This window comes from Ornithorhynchus anatinus, chromosome 4 (genome assembly GCF_004115215.2).
Source record: "Ornithorhynchus anatinus isolate Pmale09 chromosome 4, mOrnAna1.pri.v4, whole genome shotgun sequence".
NCBI classification, from domain to species: domain Eukaryota; kingdom Metazoa; phylum Chordata; class Mammalia; order Monotremata; family Ornithorhynchidae; genus Ornithorhynchus; species Ornithorhynchus anatinus.
In genome coordinates, this window is record NC_041731.1 from 129134639 (window position 1) to 129159593 (window position 24955).

The window sequence follows — 24955 nt, forward strand, 5'->3', positions numbered from 1 at the left end:
TTATTATTATTATTTTTACAGTTCGTCTTGTTGGTTCTTGACATAAAGAGTTGCATCATTGATGTAGTCTTCGTAAACTTGCAGAGGGTTGGGAACAGACAGAGAAACAGCGTTGCCTAGGGGAGAGAGCCCGGGCCTGGGAATCAGAAGGACATGGATTCTAATCCCGGCTCTGCCACTTGTCTGCTCCGCGACCTCGGGCAAGACACTTCACCTCACTGGGCCTCAGTTGAGCAGCATGGCTCAGGGGAAAGAGCCTGGGCTTCGGAGTCATGGGTTCGACTCCCGGCTCTGCCGCTCGTCAGCTGTGTGACTGTGGGTGAGTCACTTCACTTCTCTGTGCCTCAGTTACCTCATCTGGAAAATGGGGATTCACTGTGAGCCTCACGTGGGACCACCTGATTACCCTGTATCTTCCCCAGCGCTTAGAACAGTGCTCTGCACATAGTAAGCACTTAAAAAATACCAACATTATTATTATTACCTCATCTCTAAAATAAAGATTAAGGCTCTCAGCTCCGTGTGGGACAGGGACTACGTCCAACCCGATTTGCCTATATCCCTCCCAGCGCTCAGTACGGTGCCTGGCACATAGTAAGCGCTTAATGAATATCACCATTACCATTTTTAGGTTATTGAACTCATCGTCTATCACAGTCTTACCCACCTAGGAGCACAGTGCCATTTTCTAGCTGATGGTGGTGTGTGACGTTAGAGATTTCTACATCAAGCGTGACTCACATCTATTTTATCTAATGGCACTAGCCATTAAGATGTGGTAAGATCTCCCTTCTGCAAGGCTAGGATTACCTTGTCCTCTCTCAGCATAACATTTTAGTTGTGATAGTTTCACGGCTTTCCTCGGCTAACGTGTTAAGGGGCGATGGGGGAGTTTCCTCCTCGCCACTTCCTTTTCCAGATGGTACTCAGTTTTCCGTACTGGGAAAAGCTCCATCCTTGCTAAAGTCTTAGGAAATTAACTGCGGGTAACCACGATAAAACGGGAAATCAACCGGAGAAGGATATTTATGTATTCACATTTTCTGGGTCTGTAAGAGGCCACGTGAGGTAATCGAGGAGTTGGAGTGGAAGATGGGCAAAGATGCTATTCAAGCATCCAGTTCACAACGGTACAGAAACCACCCTCTCAAAGGTCACCGACGATCTCCTTCTCGCCAAATCCGATGGCCTCTACTCCATCCTAATCCTCTTTCACCTCTCAGCTGCCTTTGACACTGTGGACCACCCCCTTCTCTTGGAAATGTTATCTATCCTTGGCTTCACTGACTCTGTCCTTTCCTTCATCCTGGTTCTCCTCCTAGTTTTCCGGCTGTTCACTCTCAGTCTCCTTCACGGGCTCCTCCTCTCCCTCCCGCCTCCTCACTGTGGGGGTCCTTCAAGGTTGTTCTGGGTCCCCTTCTCTTCTCCACCTTCACCCACTCCCTTGGAGAACTCATTCGCTCCCATGGCTTCAACTCCCACCTCTATGCGGACGATCCCCAAATCTCCATCTCCGGCCCCGATCTCTCTGCCTCTCTGCCGTCTCACATTTCCTCCTGCCTTCAAGACATCTCTCTACCTGGGTGTCCTGCCGTCGCCTCAGATTTAAGATGTCCGAAACAGAACTTCTTATCTTCCCACCTAAATCCTGTCCTCCCGTTGACTTTCCCATCACCGTAGACCGCTCCACCAGGCTTCCCGGCTCACAGTCCCGTAACCTTGGCGTTTTCCTCCACTCCTCTCTCATTCAACCCGCATATTCGATCTATTACTAAATTCTGCTGGGACAACCTTCACGTCATGGCTAAAATCCACCCTCTCCTCTCTGTCCAAACGGCTATCACGTTAATCCAAGCCCTTTATCCTCTCCGGCCTCGATTACCACATCAGCTTCCTCGCTGACCGCCCGGCCTCTTTTTTCTCCCCACTTCAGTCCATACTTCACTCTGCTGCCCGGATCATTTTTCCACAAAAATGTTCCGTCCGTGTTTCCCCAGATAACCTCCAGTGGTTACCCATTCGCCTCTGCATCAAACGGAAACTCCTTTCCATTGACTTTAAAGCAGTTCACCTCCTTCTCCCCTCTTACCTCACCTCACTACTCTCCTACTGTAATCTAGCCCACACGCTTTACTCCTCTAATACTAATCTTCTCACTGTACTTTGATCCCGTCTATCTCACCGCCGACCTCTCACCCGCGTCGTGCCTCTGGCCCGGAACGCCTTCCGTCGTCATATCCGACGGTCATATCCGATGACTCTCCCTGCTTTCGAAGCCTCATTGAATTCATTCGTTCGCTCAATCGTATTTGTTGAGCGCTTACTGTGTGCAGAGTGCTGTACTAAGCGTTTGGAAAGGACAATTCTCCAACAGGTAGAAACGATCCCTACCCAGCAACGGGCTCACAGTCTAGAAGGGGGGCGGGGCAGACAACAAAATAAAACAAGTAGACAGGCATCAACAGCATCAAATAAATAAAGTAAACAAAATAAATCAGCAAATATATAAAATAAATAAATATCGAAAGCCCACCTCCTCCAAGAGGCCTTCCCTGAGCCCTCCTTTCCTCTTCTCCCACTCCCTTCCGCATCATCCTGACTTGTTTCCTTCCTTCACCAATCCCTTCCAGCCCCCCAGCACTTATACTCACATCTATCATTTATTTATTTCTATTAATGTCTGTCTTCCCCTCTAGACTGTAAGCTCACTGTGGGCAGGGAATGTGTCTCTTATATTGTTAAACTGTATTCTTCCAAGTTTTTAGTACAGTGCTCTGCACACAGTAAGCGCTCAATAAATACGATCGACTGACTGACTAGCCCTTCTGGGCTCGGTAGTCAGTTCAGAAGTCAAACAAAAAAAAAAAATCTGTATTTTTCGTGTAGTACAAAACAATAGATATGCCATCAATCAACCACCAGGCTACTCTTCAATTTGTTGGGGTTGGATCGGCCAGGGTTTTCGTCCTTGCCGGTAATGACAATTCCAGTTTACATTCCAAATCAGCACAAGCTCATTGTGGCAAGGAATATATCTGCCAACTCTGTTGTATTGTACTCTCCCAAGCGCTCAGTACAGTGTTCTGCACATAGGAAGCGCTTGGCAACTGCCATTAACGATAACGACGATGAAACAAAAAATGTCAAGTGTTGTTATCGATTGTGTTCCTGACACTCTCTCGTCACAAATTAAATAATAATAATAATCAATGCGGTATTTCTTAGTGCGTACTGTGTGCTAGGCACTGTACTAAACTCTGGGGAGGATACAAGAAGATCAGGTTGGACACAGTCCCTGCCCCACATGGGGCTCATGGTCTCAATGCCCATTTTCCAGATGAGGGAACCGAGGCCCAGAGAAGTGAAGTAACCTTGGGCAAGGTCAGACAGCAGACCCGTGGCAGAGCCGGGATAAGAACCCACGACCTTCTGACTCCCAGACCCGGGGTCTATCCACTACGACCCGCTGCTTCTCTGCTCTTATCTATCTTAATAGGTCCAGAGGATTTTAGACACTTCTTTATTAGAACACTTCTTTGTAGGGCTCTCAGCACCTTATGTATATGTCACTGGTGTTTTTTGCAAGTACAGGTAAGGTGTTTCACTACTATTAGCTGTATCTATTCAGGGCCTGTTGTGAAGAAAGAACTGAGGAGTACAAAAAGTCCTCACCGTTGGCTTTCAAGCTGTCCATCCCCTTGCCCCTTCCTACCTCATCTCCCTTCTCTCCTTCTCCAACCCAGCCCGCACACTTTGTTCCTCTAATGCCAACCTTCTCACTGGACCTCCATCTTGCCTGTCTCTGGCCTGGAATCCCCTCCGTCCTCAAATCCCGCAGACAATGACTTGTCAGAGGTCATGGGTTCAAATCCCGGCTCGGCCACTTGTCAGCTGTGTGACTTTGGGCAAGTCACTTAACTTCTCTGTGCCTCAGTTACCTCATCTGTAAAATGGGGATTAAGACTGTGAGCCCCACGTGGGACAACCTGATTCCCCTGTGTCTAACCCAGCGCTTAGAACAGTGCTCGGCACATAGTAAGCGCTTAACAAATACCAACATTATTATTATTATTAATGACCCTCCCCAACTTTCAAAGCCTTACTGAAGGCCCATCTCCTCCAAGAGGCCTTCCCTGACTAAGCCCCAGTTTTCCTCCTCTCCCACTCCCTTCCGCGTCGCCCTGACTCGCTCCCTTCGCTCTTTGCCCCCTCCCGGCCCCACACCGCCTACGTCCATATCTGTCATTTTATTTTCTTGATGTCTGTCTCCCCCGCCTCTAGACTGTGAGCAGGGAATGTCAGTGTTTAATAATAATAGATACTAATAACAATGATGGCATTTGGTAAGCGCTATGTGCCAAGCACTGTTCTAAGCACTGGGATAGATACCAGGTCATCAGAAACAGCGTGGCCTAGTGGAAAGAGCCCCGGCTTGGGACTCAGAGGTCGTGGGTTCTAATCATGGCTCTGTCGCCTGTTAGCTCTGTGACTTTGGGCAGGTCACTTCACGTCTCTGGGCCTCAGTTCCCTCATCTGTAAAATGGGGATGAAGACTGTGGGCCCCACGTGGGACAACCCGATGACCTTGTATCTCCCCCAGGGCTTAGAACAGTGCTTGGCACATAGGAAGCGCTTAACAAATACCATCATTATTATTAGGAGGTTGCCCCACGTGGGGCTCCCAGTCTTCACCCCCATTTTACAGATGAGGTCACTGAGGCCCAGAGAAAGGGACTGGCCCAAGGTCGCGCAGCTGACGAGTGGGCGGAGGCGGGATTAGAACCCATGACCTTCTGACTCCCAAAGCCGGGCTCTCCTATGATGTGATCTGGTTTTTGTCGGATGAGGTCTTGTCTTTGTTTTGTCCTGTTTTGCTTTGCTGGCTGTCTCCCCCGTTTAGACTGTGAGCCATCAATGGGCAGGGAGGGTCTCTCTCTGTGGCCGAAATGTCCATTCCAAGCGCTTAGTCCAGTGCTCTGCACATAGGAAGCGCTCAACAGATACGACTGAATGAATGAATGAATGAATGAATGAATGAATGAATGAATGAATGAATGACTGACTGACTGACTGAATAGGCCAGGCTGCTCGAGCGCAGCCGAATGGACGAGCTCGGCCGCTCGATTGCTTCGGCCTGGGCGCTCCCGCCCCGCCCCGCCCCGCCCCTCGCGCTGCCCGAGTCCGGCCCGAGTGCGGCCCGAGCCCGCCCGAGTCCGCGAGCTGAACCTCGGAGCCCAATCGGCGAGCTCCTCCCCTCGCCGGCCGTTCGGCCCCTCGGCCCTTCGGCTCTTCGGGCGTTCGGCCGCGGCCCCGCCCTCCTCGCTCCCCCGGCTCCCCCGCCCCCCGGAGCTTCAAAATGGCCGCGGGTGGAGCTGAGCAGGTAAGGCCCCCGGACCTCCCGTGCGGCGGGGACGAGGGTCACCCGCCGGCCGCCCTCGGGGTGAGTGGGTGGGGGACGCGGGGGACGCGGGGGGCGTCGCCCCGCCTGACGGGGAGCCGAGGGAGAGGTCGGGTGGGGTGAGTGTGGGGGTCCCCCCGGGCGGGCGGCGGGGCCAAACCCCCTCTCGCCATTGGCCCTGAGGGGAGGAAGGCGGGGAGCGGCAGGGCCGGGCCCCGGGGCACTATGGGAAAAGCAGCCCCCTGGCCCGGGGCACCATGGGAAAAAGCAGCCCCCCTGCCCCGGGGCACTGTGGGAAAAACGGCCCCCTGCCCCGGAGCACTATGGGAAAAACGGCCCCCTGCCCCGGGGCACTATGGGAAAAGCGGCCCCCTGCCCCGGGGCACTATGGGAAAAGCCGCCCCCTGCCCCCTGCAGGCGGCATCACCAGAACGGGGGTAGGGGCTGAGCGCTTACTACGTGCCAAGCCCCGTTGTAAGCGCTGGGGGAGACCCCACCTGCGGCTCCCAGTCTTCTTCACCCCCCCCCCCCCTTTTCCCCATGAGGCACCCGAAGGCCCAGAGAAGCGAGGTGGCCTGGCCAAGGTCACCCGGCAGACGCGTGGCGGAGGCGGGATCGGAACCCAGGACCTCCGACTTCCAACCCCGTGCGCCTTCCACTAGGCCGCTCTGCCCCGCCTCTCATAACAGTGGGGTGGGTTAAGCGCTCACCGGGTGCCCGGGACTGTTCTAAGCGCCGGGGGAGATACAAGCGCGGCTCGGTGGAAAGAGCCCGGGCTGGGGAGTCAGAGGTCGTGGGTTCGAATCCCAGCTCCGCCACCTGTCAGCTGGGTGACCGTTGGACCGTAAGCCCGTCAAAGGGCAGGGACCGTCTCTATCTGTTGCCGACTTGTCCGTTCCAGGCGCTTAGTACAGTGCCCTGCACATAGTAAGCGCCCAATAAATACTACTGAATGAATTGAATGAACTTCACTTCTCTGGGCCTTCACTTCCCTCATCTGTAAAATGGGGATGAAGACCGTGAGCCCCACGCGGGACAACCTGATGACCCCGTATCTCCCCCAGCGCTTAGAACGGGGCTCTGCGCATAGTAAGCGCTTAACAGATAACGACGGAGGCAGTGAGGGTGTCCCCCATGGGGCTCGCAGTCTCCACCCCCATTTTCCACATGAGGGAACGGAGGCCCGGAGAAGCTAGGTGGGTTGGCCAAGGTGACAGAGCAGATGAGGGGCGGAGGCGGGATTAGAACCCGGGGCCTCTGACTCCCGAACCCCTGCGCTTTCCCCGAGGTCAGTGTGGCGCCGGGGGTGGGGGCGAGGGGCGTGGGGAGACCAGTCGGGCCGATGAGGGGTCCGGGGGGTGGTCGTCGGGATGACCCGTCTGCCGGTTCTCTTCTTCCGTCCTCTCCCTGACGCTTAGTACGGTGCTCTGCACACCGTAAGCGCTCAATACAGGGCGTTGACTGGAGGCGGGGCGGGCAGCTGCCGGCCGCTGCCATGGCGGGCTCAGCGTTTAGGGGAGGGTTGGGCCTTGGGATCGCGTGGGAGCCACACGGGCCAAAACCACCCCGGCGACGTGGAGTGGGGAAGTCGGTCTTGCGGCCCGGCGGGTGCGTTTGGATGCAGCGTGGGTCCCGGGCCTGCCCCTCAGGAGGTCGCGGGTTCTGATCCCGCCCCCGCCGCTTGTCTGCCGGGGGAGGGACCTCGGGCGGGTCGCTTCACTTCCCAGGGCCTCATCTGGAAAATGGGGATGGAGACCGTGAGCCCCACGTGGGACAGGCCCCGTGTCCAACCCCGTTTGCTTGTAGTCATTCGTAATAATAATAATAATGGTATTTGGCAAGCGCTTACTATGTGCAGAGCACCGTTCTAAGCGCTGGGGGAGACACTGGGGAATCAGATGGTCCCACGTGGGGTTCACGGTCTTCATCCCCGTTTGACAGATGAGGGGACTGAGGCCCAGAGAAGTGAAGTGACTCGCCCACGGTCACACAGCTGGCAAGTGGCAGAGCTGGGATTCGAACTCAGTCGCATGTATTGAACGCTTACTGTGCGCAAAGCACTGTACCGAGCGCTTGGGACGGTACAGTAGGACAAACTGACACGTTCCTGCCCGCAGTGAGCTCACGGTCTAGAGGGGGAATCAGACGTTAATGTAAATAACCGATCTATCCTTATGTGCAGTGGGGATGGGAGGGAGGATGAAGGAAGGAACAAGGGAGAGTGTGAAAAGGAATGGGAGAAGAGGAGAGGAGACCTTAGGGAAGGCTTCTTGGAGGAGACGTGCCTTCAGTAATGATGATGAAGGTCGTATTTGTTAAGCGCTTACTATGTGCCGAGCACCGTTCTGAGCGCTGGGGGAGATACAGAGGGATCAGGTTGTCCCACGTGGGGCTCACAGCCTTCCCCCCCATTTTGCAGATGAGAGAACTGAGGCCAAGAGGAGTGAAGTGACCTGCCCAAGGTCACACCGCTGACAGGCGGCGGAGCGGGGATTAGGACCCACGGCCTCTGACTCCCAAGCCCGGGCTCTTTCCACTGAGCCGCGCTGCTTCATAAGACCTAAGACTTACTAAGACTTTGAAGCGGGGGAGAACAATCCTCTGCGTCCACCCCAGCGCTCAGCACAGGGCCTGGCACATAGTAAGTGCTTAAACACCCCGGTGATTATCATCAGCATCTCACTTCCCCGTACCTCAGTTTCCTCCTCGGCGAAATGTGGATAACGCTACCCGCCGTTCCTCCCTCCCTCCCTCAGGGGGTTGTCGTGAGGGCCAGAGAAAGAGCTCGTTCATGGGCGAGCGCTCGCTTGGGGGAAGAAGGGCTACGGAAGACCGAGGTGTTATTTTCACCGTAGGGAGCAGCCTCCGTGACGAGGCCCCCCACGGCTTCTCCTGGGGCGAGCGGTGACCGCGCGCTTTCCTTCCTGCCTCCGTTTGCCCCCCGTGGGGTCGGCGGTGGGGTCGGACGGTCCGTCGCACCCGCTCAGTAACGAAAGCGGCGAACGAGGCCATCGACGGAAGCAGAACGATTTCCACGTGCCGCGGAAAGAGCCCCGGGCCCGGGACCCGGAGGACCCGGAGGACCCGGCTTCCGATCCCGCCTCCGCCGCTCGTCCGCTGGGTGGAATTGGGCGAGAGGCGTCCGCTTCCGCCTCGGTTTCCTCAGCCGTAAAGGGGGGAGGAAGTATGTTCTCGCTCCTCAGCTCACGAGCCTGGGGTGGGACCTGATCACCTTGTACCTACCTCACCGCTCAGCAGAGTGCTCAGCACCTGATCCCCGCTTAACAGATACCCCAGATGTTTTGAATGTAGCTTTCTCCGTGAGGCCATTTTGTCAAAAGATGCGAAGGGATAATCAGTCCGTCGGGCGTATTTATTGAGCGCCTACCGTGTGCGGGGGACTGTAATAATAATGTTGGTATCTGTTAAGCGCTTACTATGTGCCGAGCACTGTTCTAAGCGCTGGGGTAGACATAGGGGAATCGGGTTGTCCCACGTGGGGCTCACGGTCTTGATCCCCCTTTTACAGATGAGGGAACTGAGGCCCAGAGAAGTGAAGTGACTCGCCCACAGTCACACGGCCGACGAGTGGCAGAGCCGGGATTCGAACTCATGAGCCCCGACTCCGGAGCCCGTGCTCTTTCCACTGAGCCACGCTGCTTCTCTACTAAGCGCTCGGGCGAGTACAATAAACGGTCACTTGCCCTGCCCACGGAGACCTTACAGTTTAGAGGGGCAGACGGACATTAATATAAATAGATAAAAGATATGGACCAAGGGGCCTCGGGGCCGGGAGGGGGAATGAACGAAGGGGGCGAGTCAGGGCGACGCAGAAGGCGGTGGGGGAAGAGGAAAGGAGGGCGCAGTCGGGGAAGGCCTCCTGGAGGAGGTGGGCCCTCGATAAGGCTTCGACGGCGGCGGGGAGGGTCGTCGTCGTCGAAGATGCCGTTGAAGCCTAAACCGCTTATTGCCATTCTTTCATTCATCCATTCGGTCGTATTTACTGAGCGCTCTCCGTGTGCAGAGCACTGTCCTAAGCGCTTGGAAAGTAGGGGACAGCGATAAAGAGAGACAGCCGCCGTCCGCAACGGGCTCAGAGTCCATCTGATGGCAAAAAAGTATAGGGATTCCGTGACCGCTCTCCAGCCTCGGGGGAGTACCCGTGTGCTTCCCTGTAGCTTACCTTTGTCGGAAGGTCCTTTGTAATCGATTAATTGATGGGAATTCAAACTTAGCCTGAGCACCGTACTGAGCATTTGGAAGAGCCCATCAAAGGGCAGGGACCGTCTCTATCTGTTACCGATTTGTCCTTTCCAAGCGCTTAGTACAGTGCTCTGCACGTAGTAAGCGCTCAATAAATACTATTGAATAACAGAGTTGGCAGGCCCGTTCTCCGCCTACGAGGAGCTTACAGTACGGGCATTAATATAAATGATCGAGAGCGACTAATCTAAAAACACGTGCATAATAATAATGATATTTAAGCGCTCACTGGGTGTCGAGCACTACTCTCGGCACTGGGGTAGATACAAGCAATCGGGTCGGACGCGGTCCCTGTCCCGCCTGGGGCTCACAGACTTCATCCCCATTTTGCGGACGAGGGAACCGAGGCCCAGAGAAGTGACTTGGCCGGGGTCGCGCAGCAGACGAGCGGCGGAGCCGGGATTAGAGCCCACGTCCTCTGACTCCCGGGCCCGGGCTCCGTCCACCGGGCCGTGCTGCTTCACGAGTCCCGTGGGGTGGATGTCAAGCGGCCCGGGCCGTCGACCCGAGCGCAGAGATGACGCAGGAGGGACGGGGAGCCCGCCAGGGTGGAACCTCCCCCCCGGGAAGTGAAGTTGTTTAAGAAATTGCCGTATATCACGTTAAGGCTCCGATACGACCTAAGGCATCGCGGTCGGGGGGGAGGTCGTTCTCCGAACGGCAGTGGGGAGAAGCTTCCCGTCCGTCCGGCGGTCTTCAGAGGAGACAAAATGGCCGTCCGTCTCGGCGGTGGAGGTTCAACTCCCTCATCTTTGAAAGAGTAAAGGCCCGAAACGCACGGGTCGCTTGGTTTGGGTTCCCCCAAGCTGACTGAGAGTGGCTCACGAGTTGTTTCCTCCGAGAATTCGAGGCAGCCTTGGAAAGGGACCGTGGCGGAGACCACTTGGAGCTCCTGGAGCCCGATCGGGATTTACAGGTCTCTCCCTCCCCCCTCGGCACCGGAGCCGCTCGGCTTCTCGGAAGCTGGAATTGGCCCATGAGCTCACCTCGGAGTCCGTCGTATGTAGCGAGCGCTTAGCGTGCGCGGGGTGCCGAACCAAGCGCTTGGGAGGGGACAACGGACCGACGAACGGACCCGTCCCCCGCCCGCAACGAGCGTAGGGTCTAGAGGATCGGATGGGAGGACGGAGCTAGATCATCCAGTCGGGCCCGGGCTTCAGAGTCGAAGGGGATAGCGGGAACACGAACGTCTTTCGGCCTCTTTGGGGGCGTGCTTTGTTGTAATCGTGGAAACCCTCTGCCCCCGGAATTTTTATCTCTGGGATTCTCAGCGGTGCTTGTCCCTACGGACGGCTAGCTTGGGGATCCTTTTCCACTTGCTCAGAAGTGACGGGGCGACTGAATTAATCATCGGGTGTCAGCTTCCCCGGGTCTTCGTCCTGCAAACGTTTAACTCCCGCTCCCGGCCGACGCGCTCTTAGAAAAGATGACACGAGCAGTAACCCCAAGAGCCAAGCACGCGGTGGACTTTATCGGGCGCTTACAGCGCGCAGAGCCCTGGGCCGAGCACTTGGGAGCGCGCACGGTTGAGGGTGCGGATATGGTCCACGTCCTCCTCAAGGATCTTCTGACCAAGGAGGGGGGAGGCGGGCATTAAAATAAATACCGAGGGTGAGGAACGTAATAGAGTGGCAAAGAAATGCGCTCGGCGCGCCGTGGGGGGGAGAGTACCCAAGTACAGAATATCACTGTGGTTTGTGGCGAAACACCGTAGTAAGCGCCGGAGTAGAGAGAAGGTGATGCGATCGCCACGGGGGCCTCACGGTCCCGAGCGGGGGGGAGAAGAATTATCCCGTTTTTTTGCAGGCGACGTGTCCGGGGCCCCAGAGAATAATAATGTTTGGTATTTTGTTAAAGCGCTTACTAGGTGCAGAGCACCGTTCTAAGCGGGCTGGGGTAGACACAGGGGGGATCCAGGTGGTCCCACGTGGGGCTCACAGTCTTCATCCCCATTTTACAGATGAGGTCACTGAGGCCCGGAGAAGTCAAGTGACTCGCCCACAGTCACGCAGCTGACAAGTGGCCGACTCGCCCGAGGTCACACGGCAGGCAGGTGCTAAAGTCGGGGAAGTCAGAGATGGGTCGGGGAGGGCCTCCCCGGGGGAGGGGGAAGTGTGATTTCAGAAGGGCGCTGGGAAGTAGTTCCAGGCAGGCAGGAGGGTTTTTCATTCATTCGTGCTCTCCTCCATTCAGTCGTTTTTACGGAGCACTTACCGGGTGCAAAGCACTGAACTGAGCGCTTGGGAGAGGACAGGATCGGAGGTGGGCAGTGAGAAAGATGAGAATGAGGCACCCAGGGGAGGTTGGCCGGAGAGGGACGAGGTGTACTGGGAGAGGAGAAACGATAACCGGAGAGGACAGGGCAGACGTCGGTTAAACGATCCGTGGTATCTATTGAGCGCCTGCTGCGTGCAGAGCACTGTACCGAACACTTAGGAGAGTAATGATGATAACGTCGGTATCTGTTAAGCGCTTACGACGTGCAGAGCACCGTCCTAAGCGCTGGGGGAGGTACAGGGGGATCGGGTCGTCCCACGTGAGGCTCGCGGTTAATCCCCGTTTTACAGATGATTTAACTGAGGCACAGAGAAGTGAAGTGACTCGTCCACGGTCACGCGGCCGACGGGCCGCAGAGCCGGGAGTCGAACCCGTGACCTCTGACTCCGAAGCCCGGGCTCTTTCCGCTGAGCCGCGCTGCTTCGCTACAGTACGGCTGCCTGCGCACCCTGGCTACCGGGATCTTCCAGGCTAGAGGGTCGGAGGGAAGGGTATTTAAAACAAATTAGAGATATTTACACGAGTGCTGAGGGTGGGGTGAATAGCAAGTGCTAATGATTGATTCAGTTGTACTTATTAGGAGCGCACTGCATGCGGAGCACTGTACTAAACGCTCAGGGGAGTACAGTACGACAGCCCGCACACCCTGGCTGTCGGGGTCTTCCAGTCTAGAGGGTCGGAGGGACGGGTATTTAAAATAAATTAGAGATATTTGCACGAGTGCTGAGGGTGGGGTGAATATCAAGTGCTAGTAATTCATTCGACTGTACTTATCAAGAGCTAACCGTGGGCAGAGCACTGTGCTAAGCGCTTGGAGAGGACGATTCAGCAATAGCGACAGCCCCCGCCCACACCGGGATTAATAATGCTGTGTGTCAGGCGCTTACAATGCGCGAGGCACCGCACTGAGCCCCGGGGTGGGTACAGATACCGACGTCATTATTACAAGCGGATGGGGTTGGACCCAGCGGGGCTCGCGGTCTCCGTCCCCGTTTTACAGATGAAGTCACTGAGGCCCAGAGAAGTGAAGCGACTTCCCCAGAGTCACCCCGCAGATGAGTGGCGGAGCCGGGATCAGAACCCAAGACCCGCCGGCTCCCCCGGCCCGGGCTCCAGCCACCAGGCCGCGCTGCTTCGGGTGCTTGGAGGGGACGGATCCGAGTTCCGTAGGCGCCGCGAGAAGGAGGGGAAGTGATCGCCTTCGCGGCCGACCGTCCGGACTGAGCCCCGGGGAGGACATTTTTAGGAGTCGGGAGGTGTGTGCAGAGTGCGTTTTAGTAAAATGGTGCAGGCGGCGGAGTGAAGAGGGGAGAGAGCGGAGGAAGGCGGGTCAAGCAGGGGGCCGGTTGCGGCGGTCGAAACGTTATCGTGTTTACCGCGCGCTTACTGTGGCGCGCCGCTAACCGCTTGGGATAGTCCGGCAGACGAGCACAGCGGAGACGTTCCCTGCCCACGGGAGCCGACAGTCAAGGGGGGAGGGAGCCAGACGTGACTAGAGGTAAATAAATCACGGACGTGGACGGGAGGACCGTGGGGCTGACGGAACGCGCGCTTGGATTGACCCCGACGCCAGTCGGGTGGAGAGCAGGGGGCGGGCGGCGGAGCCGCGGCGGGGAAGAGAAAGCCGGCAGAATCTCATCGTCAAACCGTCCCGGTCGAAAAACCTCCTGAAAGCAAAGCCCTTGGGAGAGTAGAGAAGTCGGAAGACTCAGCCTGCCGGGTGACCGTGGGCGAGGCGCTTCACTTGCCCGTGCCTCAGTTTCTCCGTCTGTAAAACGGGGGTAATGATCCCCGCCTCGTTTCCCCTACCAGAGAAGCGGCGTGGCTCGGGGGAAAGAGCCCGGGCTTGGGAGGCGGAGGTCGTGGGTTCTAATCGCCCGACTCTGCCGCTTATCGGCTGTGTGACTTGGGGCAAGTCACTTCACTTCTCTGTGCCTCAGTGACCTCGTCTGTAAAACGGGGGATTAAAAAATGTGAGCCCCGCGTGGGACGGTCCGATCGCCCCGTATCTGCCCCAGCGCTTAGAACGGTGCTCTGCACAAAGTAAGCGCTTAACAAGTACCATAATATACATATATGTATATATATAGATGTATGGTAAGCGCTCGACAGATACCGCAGCGTGGCTCGGTGGAAAGAGCCCGGGCTTCGGAGTCAGAGGTCATGAGTTCGACTCCCGGCTCCGCCACTTGGCAGCTGTGTGACTGTGGGCGAGTCACTTCACTTCTCTGGGCCTCGGTTACCTCATCTGGAAAATGGGGATTCACTGGGAGCCTCACGTGGGACGACCCGATGACCCCGTAATCTCCCCCAGCGCTTAGAACGGTGCTCTGCGCATAGTAAGCGCTTAACGAATACCGACATTATTATCATCAGGCCTGCAGGAAGCTTACGGTCTAGCCGACGAGGACCTCCAAAGTGTTCTGTCCTTGCTAAACTGAAAGAGAATGGGTAGAAGGACTCCTTAAAATCCCAGATTTTGTGTGCCCGGTTGAAAAGCAGCCCGGCGCAGTGGGTAGAGCAAGGACCTGGGAGTCGGCAGGTCACGGGTTCTAATCCCGGCTCCGCCCCTTGTCAGCTGTGTGACTTCGGACAGGTCACCTCGCTCCTGTGTGCCTCGGTCACCTCATGGGTGAAATTGGGGTTAAGGCCGTGAGCCCCATGTCCGTGAGCATCCCGATTAGCTTGTACCCGCCCCGGCGCTTAGTACAGCGCCTGGCAGATAGGAAGCGCTTAACGAACACCATTCCCCCCCCCCCCCCCAACAAGTCACATTATGACAATTTCCTCCTCTTCCTGAGTACATTGAAATCGACGCCCTTCCGAGCCTATAGATTCCCACATTCCCTTATTTCCACGTTCCCCTTTCCATCAGGAGACTCTGTTACGCCGGGACCCCCTTCGAGTGCAGGGTGGGAGGTGAGGCTTTCATTTAAAAATAATAATAATGATGTTGGCCTTTGTTAAGCGCTTAATCCCCATTTTGCAGATGAGGGAACTGAGGCACGGTGAAGTGACTTGCCGAGGTCACGCAGCTGACGAGGGGCGGGGTCGGGTATCGAACCCATGACCTCTGACTCCCAAGCCCGGAAATCTCTCGTGGGGGGTGGGAATGGAAGTGATGGTGCCTTTTTCTGTGCCAGGGAAGGCCCGTTAAGGGGAGGGGAGCCAATTTCCCGTCACGCCAACAGCCCGAGCTGGGTCTCCGCGGCCTTACGATGCCTCGCTGCCAGTCCGGCGACGGCATTTAATAATGGTGGTATCTGTCAAGCGCCGCCGACGTGCCGGGCGCCGTTCTCTTTGCGTGATTATCGGGTTCCGAGCGCCGTCCGGGGCCCGTGGGAGAGCGCCAGCTCCTTGGGGGCGGGGAGCGTGACCTCCGACTGCGGTGGACGGTCCTCTCCCGGGCACCGAGTACGGTGCTCCGCCCCGGGAAGCGCTCGGAAAATACCACCGATTAGAGTGGAAGGGAAGGAGGGAAAGGGAGCAAGGGAGGGAGGCGCCCACCGGCCCCAGAGCGGCCAGGCTGGATCTTCCCAACACCCGGCGGGAGCGAAGCCGGGTCGCCGGTGGAGGCTACGGGGGAGGCCGTCCCGTGGAGACGCAGCGCTGGCCAAGTGGCCAGAAGCGGCCGGGGCTCGGCGGGAGGAGCCCGGGCTTGGGAGTCAGAGGCCGTGGGTTCGAATCCCGGCTCCGCCGCCTGTCAGCTGGGGGCGAGTCGCTTCACTTCTCTGGGCCTCGGTCACCTCCTCCGTAAAATGGGAAATGAGACTGTGAGCCTCACGTGGGACGACCCGCTCGCCCCGTATCTTCCCCCAGCGCTTGGAACGGTGCTCGGCGCCTAGTAAGCGCTTAACAGATACCAGCGTCATTAGAACCTGGTGCTGGGAGTCGGAGGTCGTGGGTTCCAAGCCCGGCTCCGCCGCCCGTCTGCCGTGTGTGGCCTCGGGCGAGTCGCTTCACTTCTCTGGGCCTCGTTTTCTCATCCGGAAAACGGGGAGCGAGACCTTGAGCCCCGTGTGGGACAGGAACCGTGTCCGACCCGGTGCGCTCGTATCGACCCCGACGCTTAGTACGGTGCCTGGCGCGTAGTAAGCGCTTAACGGATGCAACAGTGATTATCAGTATTGTTATTCTTCCAAGTCCGGCCCCGCCACTCGTCTGCCGTTGGACATCAGACGAGTCGCTTCACTTCTCTGGGCCTCGGTTGCCTCATCTGTCGAATGGGGATCGAGACGGTGAGCCCCACGCGGGACGGGGACCGCCTCGACCCCACCCGCCCGCACCCGCCCCGGCGCACGGTGTACCGTTGCCGGCACGCGGTAAGCGCTCGAGGAGCAGCGTGGCCGAGTAGGTGGAACCCAGGCCTAGGAGTCAGAAGGTCACGGGTTCCGATCCCGGCCCCACCACTCGTCTGCCGGCTGACCTTGGGCGAGTCGCTTTATCTCCCTGGGCCTCAGTTCCCTCATCTGTCGAGTGGGGATGGAGACCGTGAGCCCCGCGTGGGACGGGGACCGGGTCCGACCCCGTTTGCTCGTTTCCCCCCCGGCGCTCGGTACAGCGCCCGGCACATATTAAGTGCCGAACCAATACCATCGTTCTCATTATTGACAGTTACCCCCGTTATTCTCATCATTGGCCCCCGGAGTTGGCGCCTACCCCTGCCGAGCAGGTACGTCGGACGGATTTTTCAGAGTGTTCGACCGCCCCTTTCGACTCCTCTCTTGAAGCTCCTGTCTCAAAAGCGGGGTCGCCGCACTTTCAGCCCAGAAGGAACCTCTGCCCCCCTCAAAATCTCCGTGGAGAGCTTAGGCCAGCCTCGTCTTCCTCCCGGGTGCGGCCCCGCAGTCGGTGGCTTTTGTGGTGTGCTTACTGGATGCAGAGCACTGCGCTAAGCACCGCTTATCAGCTGTGTGACTTTGGGCAAGTCACTTCGCTTCTCTGTGCCTCAGTGACCTCATCTGTAAAATGGGGGTGAAGACCGTGAGCCCCACGTGGGGCAACCTGATCGCCGTGTATCCCCCCAGCGCTTAGAACAGCGCTTTGCGCGTAGTAGATACCACCGTTGTTATCGTTACGGGGGAGAGCGCACTACAAAGAGTAGGCGCAGACAAGCCCCGCCTACGAGGAGGCTGCTGACTAAATGGGGAGAGGACGTTTTGGGAAAAAAAAAAAAAAGCTACAGGTGGGTTTTGTACGTAAGAATAATTATGGTAGTTAGGCGCTTACTGTGTGCCAGGCGCCGTACCGAGCGCTGGGATGGCTACGGGCAGATCGGGTCGGCCCACGTGGAGCTCCCAGTCTCACTCCCCATTTTGCCGACGAGGTAGCCGAGGCCCAGAGAAGCGAAGTGACTTGCCCAGGGTCACACAGGCGACAGGTAGGTGGCGGGGCCAGGCTTAGAACCCATGACCTTCTGACTCCTGGGCCCGGCTCTAGCCCCTACGCCAAGCAGCGTAGTGAGAAGCGGCGTGGCTCAGTGGAAAGAGCCCGGGCTTTGGAGTCAGGGGTCATGGGTTCGTCGGCTGGGTGACCTAGGGCAAGCCACTTCACTTCTCTGTGCCTCAGCGACCTCATCTGTCAAATGGGGAGGAAGACTGCGAGCCTCACGTGGGACGACCTGATTCCCCCGTGTCTACCCCAGCGCTTAGGACGGTGCTCTGCACGTAGTAAGCGCCTAACAAATGCCAACATTATTATTATTATTATTACGCCAGGCTGCAGCGACAGTCCCGGCGGGGGGAGGTGGTCAGAGTGTTTAAGGGGAAGACCCCCCCCCCCACCGTGACTTTGGTGGAAAAGCTTAAATGGGGAAGTGAGAGCTTAAAGGCCTCTTGGAGGAAATGTGATTTTTTTTTTTTAAATTTTATTTTCCACCCAGGGCTTTGCCTGGGAGGACTGTGTAGTCTTTCGACTATAGCGTGTCTGAGGTTTCATCTCCCCGATCTCTCTCTCTCGTGCTCTCACCAGAATCCCGTCACGATTCACTGCTTCCAAGCAGCTTGAAGGCTAAAAAACAGCACTTCCTACTAATATTTATTTTCTTTTCTATCACGTAGCAAGTCCCCATCGTGAGACCTCCCCCCCCCCGCCAATACTTTTACTCTCCCAGGCGCCTAATGTAGTGCTCTGCGTAGAGCGGGTGCTTAATTAATGCCGTTGATCGATGGAAACCGAAGCCGTCGTTCATCCCTCCGTTCAGTCGTATTTATTGAGCGCTGACTGTGTGCGGGGCGCCGTACTGAGCGCTTGGAAAGTCCAGTTCAGCAACAGAGAGAGACAGTCCCTGCCCACAGTGTAGAAGGGGGGGAGACAGACAGCAAAACAAGTGCAGGCATCAACAGCATCGATAAAAATAAATAGAATTAGGGATATATATATATATATATATACACACATAAGAAGTAAAAGAGGCATTAATCTAAATAAATAGAATCACAGATGCGTACCCGTATACGCAAGCGCCGTGAGGTGGCGGGGGTGTAGAGCAAGGGGAGCGGGTTGGGGCGAGGCGAGGGGGAGGGGGAGCCGAGGAAAAGGAGGGCCGAGTCCGGGAAGGCCTCCCGGAGGAGGCGAGTAAGGCTTTGAAGGGGGGAAGCGCGTCAGTCCGGCAGATCTGCGGAGGGAGGGCGTTCCGGGCCGGAGGCGGGGCGCGGGCCGGGGGTCGGGCGAGGCGGTTACCGGGTTTGCGGGTGGTGGGTTTTAATACCTCGAGGAGAAACGGCCTCGCCCAAGCCGCGGCCGGAGGTGTAGCGACAGTCTCGATCCCCGTCTGACCGTGGGGCAAACTGAGGCGCGGAGAAGGGAGGCGACTCGCCCGAGGTCCCCCAGCAAGCGGTCGGCAGGGTCGGCATTAGAACCCCGGTCCTCTGACGCCGAGGCAGTTGTGCCCTCCGCCGGGCCACGCCGCTTCCCGGTCACAGAAGAGGAGCTGTTGGCGCGGGCGCGCGCTCTCTGATATTTCGGGTTCTAACTCCTCTCGAAGCCTGGCCGTCTGCAGGGGGTGCACATAGTCCACGTTTCCCCTCCAGACCCGATGATCGTCTTCCGGTTTTTGACACGCAGTAAGTGCCCAAAAGCACCGTGCTAAGCGCCGGGGTAGGTATAAATCAGTTAGGTCGGCCACGGTCCCCGTACCGCGTGGGACTCTCGGCCCGGGTCGGAGGGAGACCCCGCTTCCCCATTTTGCGGCTGAGGAAAGCGAGGCCCGGAGAGGCGAAGCGACTCGCCCGAGGTCACGCAGGAAGCCGCCGGCAGAGCCGGCACTAGAAGAGCAGCGTGGCTCAGTGGAAAGAGCCCGGGCTTGGGAGTCGGAGGTCGTGGGTTCGAATCCCGGCTCTGCCGCTCGCCGGCCGCGTGACCGTGGGCGAGTCGCTTCACTTCTTCTCTGTGCCTCAGTTCCCTCGTCCGTAAAATGGGGATTAACCGTGAGCCTCACGGGGGACGACCCGATGACCCCGTATCTCCCCCAGCGCTTAGAACGGCGCTCTGCACATAGTAAGCGCTTAACAGATACCGACATTGTTATTAACCCCGGTCCTCCCGACCCCCGGGATCGCGCTCTAACCGGGAGGCCGCGCCCTTTCCGCTGGTCGTGACTGAGTGCGTCCCGGCTGACGATTCCGTTCAGTTCAGTCGTATTTATTGAGCGCTCGCTGCGTGTAAAGCGCCGCGCCGAGCCCGTGGGAGTGGACGGTGGGAGAATCGGCGGACGCACGTCCCCCGCCCACCACGAGCTCACAGGCTGCGCGGAAGGCCTGGCTGGCGTTCGCGGACGTTCACGCTGTCCAGCTGGGACCGGTGGTCTGGCATTTCCAAAGAGCCGCGAGTTCGTGACCAAGTTCGCCGTTGGCTTATAATGAGAATAATAATGTTGGTATTCGTTAAGCGCTTACTGTGTGCCGAGCGCCGTTCTGAGCGCCGGGGGAGATACGGGGTCATCAGGTTGTCCCGCGGGGGGGGGGGCTCCCGGTCTTCATCCCCATTTTCCAGATGAGGGAACTGAGGCTCAGAGAAGGGAAGTGACTCCTCGCCCACGGTCCCGCGGCTGACGAGCGGCAGAGCCGGGATTCGAACCCACGACCTCCGACTCCCAAGCCCGGGCTCCTTCCACCGAGCCACGCCGCTTCTCTACCTCTTCGGCGCTCGTGCAGCGAAGCGGTTCCCCGATAATGGAAACGGGGACGGGTCGCGGTCTGCCCCTCCTGACCGTTCCCTTTGAAGTCCGCGAGTGTCCAGCCCGAGGGGTTTATTTTATTTTTTCCACCCTGAACCGGCCCAGTGATTTTCTCCTCGCGAAACGCTTTTCGTTTTCTTATCTACAGCACTTGTGTATCAAGAAATTGCTACGTACTAAGCGCCGGGGTAGAGATGATGATAATGACGATGGCATTTGTTCAGCGCTTACTGTGTGCCAAACACCGTTCTAAGCGCCGGGGGAGATGCGGGGTGATCAGGCTGTCCCTCGTGGGGCTCACGGTCTTGATCCCATTTTACAGATAAGGGAACTGAGACTCAGCCAAGTGAAGTCACTTGCCCGAAATCACACAGCTGATAGGTGGCGGGGCCGGGAGCAGAACCCGCGACCTCCGACTCCCAAGCCCGGGCTCTTTCCGCCGAGCCACCGGGCTTCTAGACTAAAATAAATAAATAGATGTCGGTGTTTGTTAAGCGCTCACTAGGTGCCGAGCACCGTTCTAAGCGCTGGGGCAAACACGGGGGAATCAGGTCGTCCCACGTGGGGCTCACGGTCTCAATCCCCATTTTACAGATGAGGTCACCGAGGCACAGAGAAGTTAAGTGACTCGCCCACAGTCACACAGCCGACGAGTGGCTGAGCTGGGATTCGAACTCATGAGCCCTGACTCCAAAGCCCAGTCGGGACCAGACACGGTCCCCGTCCCACGTGGGGCTCACGGTCTGATGGGGGACAGGTGTCGAATCGCCCATTTTACAGATGAGGAAACGGAGGCACGCACGGCTCGAGACGCCCCGGCCGGGTCCCCACGGCGGGGATGTCGGCCCCGGCGGGGTTAGAACCCGGGTCTCCCGATCCCGAAACCCGGGCTCTTTCCGAAGGGGGACCGAGGAGGAGGAGGAGGAAGAGCGACGTCGGGGTTTCGCGGGGGAGGGGGGGTTTTTCGGCTGTCGGATTGTGCCGTTCGCCGTGGTCCGCCGGACTGACCCAACGGGGAGCGGCGTGGCGGAACGGATAGGTCCCGGGCCCGGGGGGTCGGGAGGTCGTGGGTCCTGATCCCGGCGCTGCCGCGCCTCCGCCGCGCGACCTCGGAGGAGTCGCTTCGCTTCTCTGGGCCTCGGTTCCCTCCCCCGGAAAACGGGGGCGGAGACGGCGAGCCCCGCGGGGGACGGGCGCCGCGTCCCGCCCGATTCGCCCGTACCCACCCCCCACCCCCCCCCCCCCCGGCGCCGGGTCCGGTCCCCGGCACGCAGCGGGCGCTTTATGTGATCCCGGGATCCGTTGCGTCATCGTTCTGAAGGAGCCGCTCCCTCTGTCCCCCGTTCCCCCCCCCCCCGGCAGGTCGGCGTGGGACCAAGATGAGCGATGGGCAGAAGATCTCAGCCTCCATCAACGGGTTGCGGCTGCCGGGCTCGGCGGAGGGCGGGGCGGGCCGGCCGGTCCGGGCCGTGAGCCTCCGGCCCCCCCCCCGCCCGGCTCGGCCCCCGCTGCGCCGACTCGGCCATCCCGACCCTGGAGATCGGCGACCCCGAGGCCGTCCAGTGCGGCGCGCCGGGCGTCCGGCCGAAGCCCCGCGAGCCCCCGGCCCGGCCGGCCCCCCGCCCGGCGTCGCCGCCCTCCCCGCCGTCGTCCTCGTCCTCCTCGGCGTCGTCGGCGTCCTCGGCGGAGCGGGATGGGTCCGCCGGCCCCCGGTCCGCCTTCCCCGGCGGCGGGCCGGCCCCCGGCCGCGGCGACGGGCCCGCGGCGGGCGACGGGGCCGGCCCGGGCCCCGAGGACGGGGCCGACTTCACGGCCACCAGCGGCTCCAGCGCCATCGTCACCCTGGGCGGCGACGAGGCCCCCTTCTCCGACGTGACGCTCAGCTCGGCCAAGGACGGCGGCCGCCCGGCCCGGCCCCCGCCCCCGCCCGGCCCCGCCGGCCCCGAACCCGCCGGGACCGCGGGCTCGGCCGCGGCGGGCAACTTCTTCACCAGGTAAGGCCGGCCGGGCGTTTTCCCCCGGGGCTGCTCGCCGGGCACCGCCTGCGGTCGTATTTCCTGAGAACGATGGCGTTCGGGAAGCGCCCGCTCTGTGCGGAGCGCGCCGTTCTCGGCGCTCGGGGGGCCGCGGGGTGATGAGGTGGTCCCACGTGGGGCCCCCGGTCTTCATCCCCGCTTCCCGGATGAGGTCACCGAGGCCCAGAGAGACGAGGCCACCCGCCCAGGGGCCCGCGGCAGGCGGGCGGCGGGGCCGGGATCAGGACCCGTGTCCTTCGGACTCCCGGGCCCGGGCTCTAGCCGCTAAGCCGTGAGCGCTTACCGTGCGCGGAGCACTGTACCGAGAATGCGGTGTGCCCGGTACCTAGTGAGTGCTCAAATAACGTTACCGTTGCTATGCGTACCGTATAACGGACACGTTCCCGGCCCACAAGGAGCTTATAGTCTGAGAGGGGGAGGCAGACGTTAACAGAAGGAAAAGAAAGAAAGAAAGAAGGAAAGAAAAAAGTAGGAAGGAAAGAAAGTAGGAAGCGAAGGAAGGAAATTACACCCGCTACGTGCCACTCACTGTTCCGAGCGCTCGGGAGAATACAGTGTGCCTGATACGTAGTAAGCGCTTAACTACCGTTATTATTATTATCGGTGCTATCGTTATTACGACGTGACAGACAAATGGTCCCTCCCCGCAAGGGGCAGCGCGGCTCGGCGGAAAGACCCCGGGCCCGGGGTCAGGAGCCGTGGGTTCGAATCCCGACTCCGCCACTCGTCTGCCGTGTGACCTCGGGCGAGTCACTTCACTTCTCCGTGCTTCGGTTCCCTCATCTGTAAAGATGGGGATTAAAAAACGTGAGCCCCACGTGGGACAGTCCGATCCCCCCGTATCTCCCCCGGCGCTTAGAACGGTGCTCGGCACGTAGTAAGCGCTTAACGAATGCCGCGATTGTTATTATTCCGGATTAATTATCATCATCATACCATCATTATCAGGGGAAGACAGACATCAGACGCGACACCTACTGGGTGCCAGGCTCTCTCCTAAGCACCGGGGCAGCTCCTCAGATAGGAGGGAGTCCGTGCCCCAGACGGGGCTCACGGTCCTAGTCTCCCCATTTGCCCGAAGAGGGGACGGGCGCAGAGAGGTGGAGCGACTCGCCCAGGGTCACGCAGCGGACGCGGGGTGGAGCCGGAATTAGAACTCAGATCCTTCCGACTCCCGGGCCCCTGCTCCATCCGCGAGGCCACACTGCTTCTCTCGTTCCCTGACCTCTTTCTCCCCGCCCCCCCGCCCGAGGCTCTCGCGGTGCCGGTCGTGGTCGTTGAGAGCGGTAACAGAGAAGCAGCGCGGCTCGGTGGGAAGAGCCCGGGCTCGGGAGTCAGAGGTCGTGGGTTCTAATCCCGGCCCCCGTCAGCCGTGTGACTCCGGGCAAGTCGCTTCACTGGGCCTCGGTGACCTCGTCTGAAAAATGAGGATTGAGACCGTGAGCCCCACGTGGGACGACCCGATTACCTTGTATCTAGTGCTCAGAACGGTGCCAGGCACGTAGGAAGCGCTTAACAAATACCGACATTGTTATTAATCACGCTTTTTGCCGAGTGCTTACCGTGTCCAAGCCCTGGGGTAGAGAAGAGGCCGAGAGGCTGGAGGGAGAACCGCTGTCGAATCCCCATTTTGCAGAGGAGGGAACCGAGGCCCGGAGAAATGAAGCGACTCGCCCAGGGTCACGCAGCAGCCAAGCGGCCCGGGTGGGATTAGAACCCGGGTTCTCTCATTTTTTAAGCAGTTACCGTGTGCGGAGCCCTGTGCTTAGTGCCGGGGGGGGGGGGGGGGGAGACGATATACGGGTGGGCATTGGACCCGGTCCCTGACCCCGGGGGGACTCACGGGAAGATAATAACAACAACGGTGATGATGATGGCGGTGTCTGTTAAATGCCTACTGTGTGCCAAGCACTGTTCTAAGCTCTTGGGGTGGATCCGAGGTGATCGGGTCGTCCCCCGTGGGGCTCCCGGTCTTCACCCCCGTTTTCCAGACGAGGTCAGCGAGGCCCGGAGAAGTGAAGCGACCGGCCCGACGTCGCACAGCTGACCTTCGGCGGAGCCGGGACTGGAACCCACGGCCTCTGACTCCCGAGCCCGGGCTCTTGCCACCGAGCCGCGCTGCTCCTCGAGGTGACCCAACCCTACTAGTTTAGGGTCTCTCCGGACCGTAAGCCCGTCGTGGGGAGGCGGCGCGTCTCCTGAATGTGTTGCACGGTATCGTCCCCGGCGCTCAGTACGGTGCCCCGTACGCGGTGAGCGCTCAGTACCGTCGGCTCACGTCACGTGGCCGAGTGGAGCGCGGGCCGGGGAGCCGCAAGGACCTGGGTTCTACTCCCGGCTCCGCCTCTTGTCTGCGCTGGGTGACCTCGGGAGAGTCGCTTCTCTGTCCTTCAGTTCCCTCGCCTGAAAATTGGAAATTAAAACTCTGAGTCCCCCAGTGGGACAGGGACTCGGTCCAGCACCGTTAGCCTGTGTCTGCCCCAGCCCTTAGGACAGCGCCGGGCACGTGGCGAGCGCCTGACAGATATCCAAAAGATGATAATGATAACGTTGGTATCTGTCAAAGCGCTCACTATGCGCGGAGCACCGTTCTAAGCGCTGGGGGGAGGTACGGGGTCATCACGTCGTCCCACGTGAGGCTCACGGTCTTCATCCCCATTTTGCAGATGAGGTCACTGAGGCCCAGAGAAGTGAAGTGACTCGCCCGCGGTCACACACCTGACAGGCGGGCAGAGCCGGGATTCGAACCCGTGACTCCCAAACCCGTGCTCTTTCCACTGAGCCACGCTGCTTGTCTCGTGAAAC

The 24955-nt window shown here is 58.9% G+C and overlaps 1 protein-coding gene across 4 annotated transcripts in view; it reads left to right on the forward strand.

Moving 5' to 3' along the window:
- Positions 1 to 5344: 5344 nt before the first annotated feature.
- The window catches only part of TBC1D14 (TBC1 domain family member 14), a 105539-nt gene continuing 85928 nt past the window's right edge, over positions 5345 to 24955 (forward strand). Inside the window, exon 1 of one of the 4 annotated variants that reach the window (XM_039911946.1) lies at positions 5345 to 5380. The gene's annotated coding sequence lies outside the window, so the exon portion shown is untranslated. Of the gene's footprint in view, positions 5381 to 22044; positions 22109 to 24955 lie in introns of those variants that run through there. The other 3 variants (XM_029062375.2, XM_039911945.1, XM_029062374.1) reach the window with 3 other exon arrangements.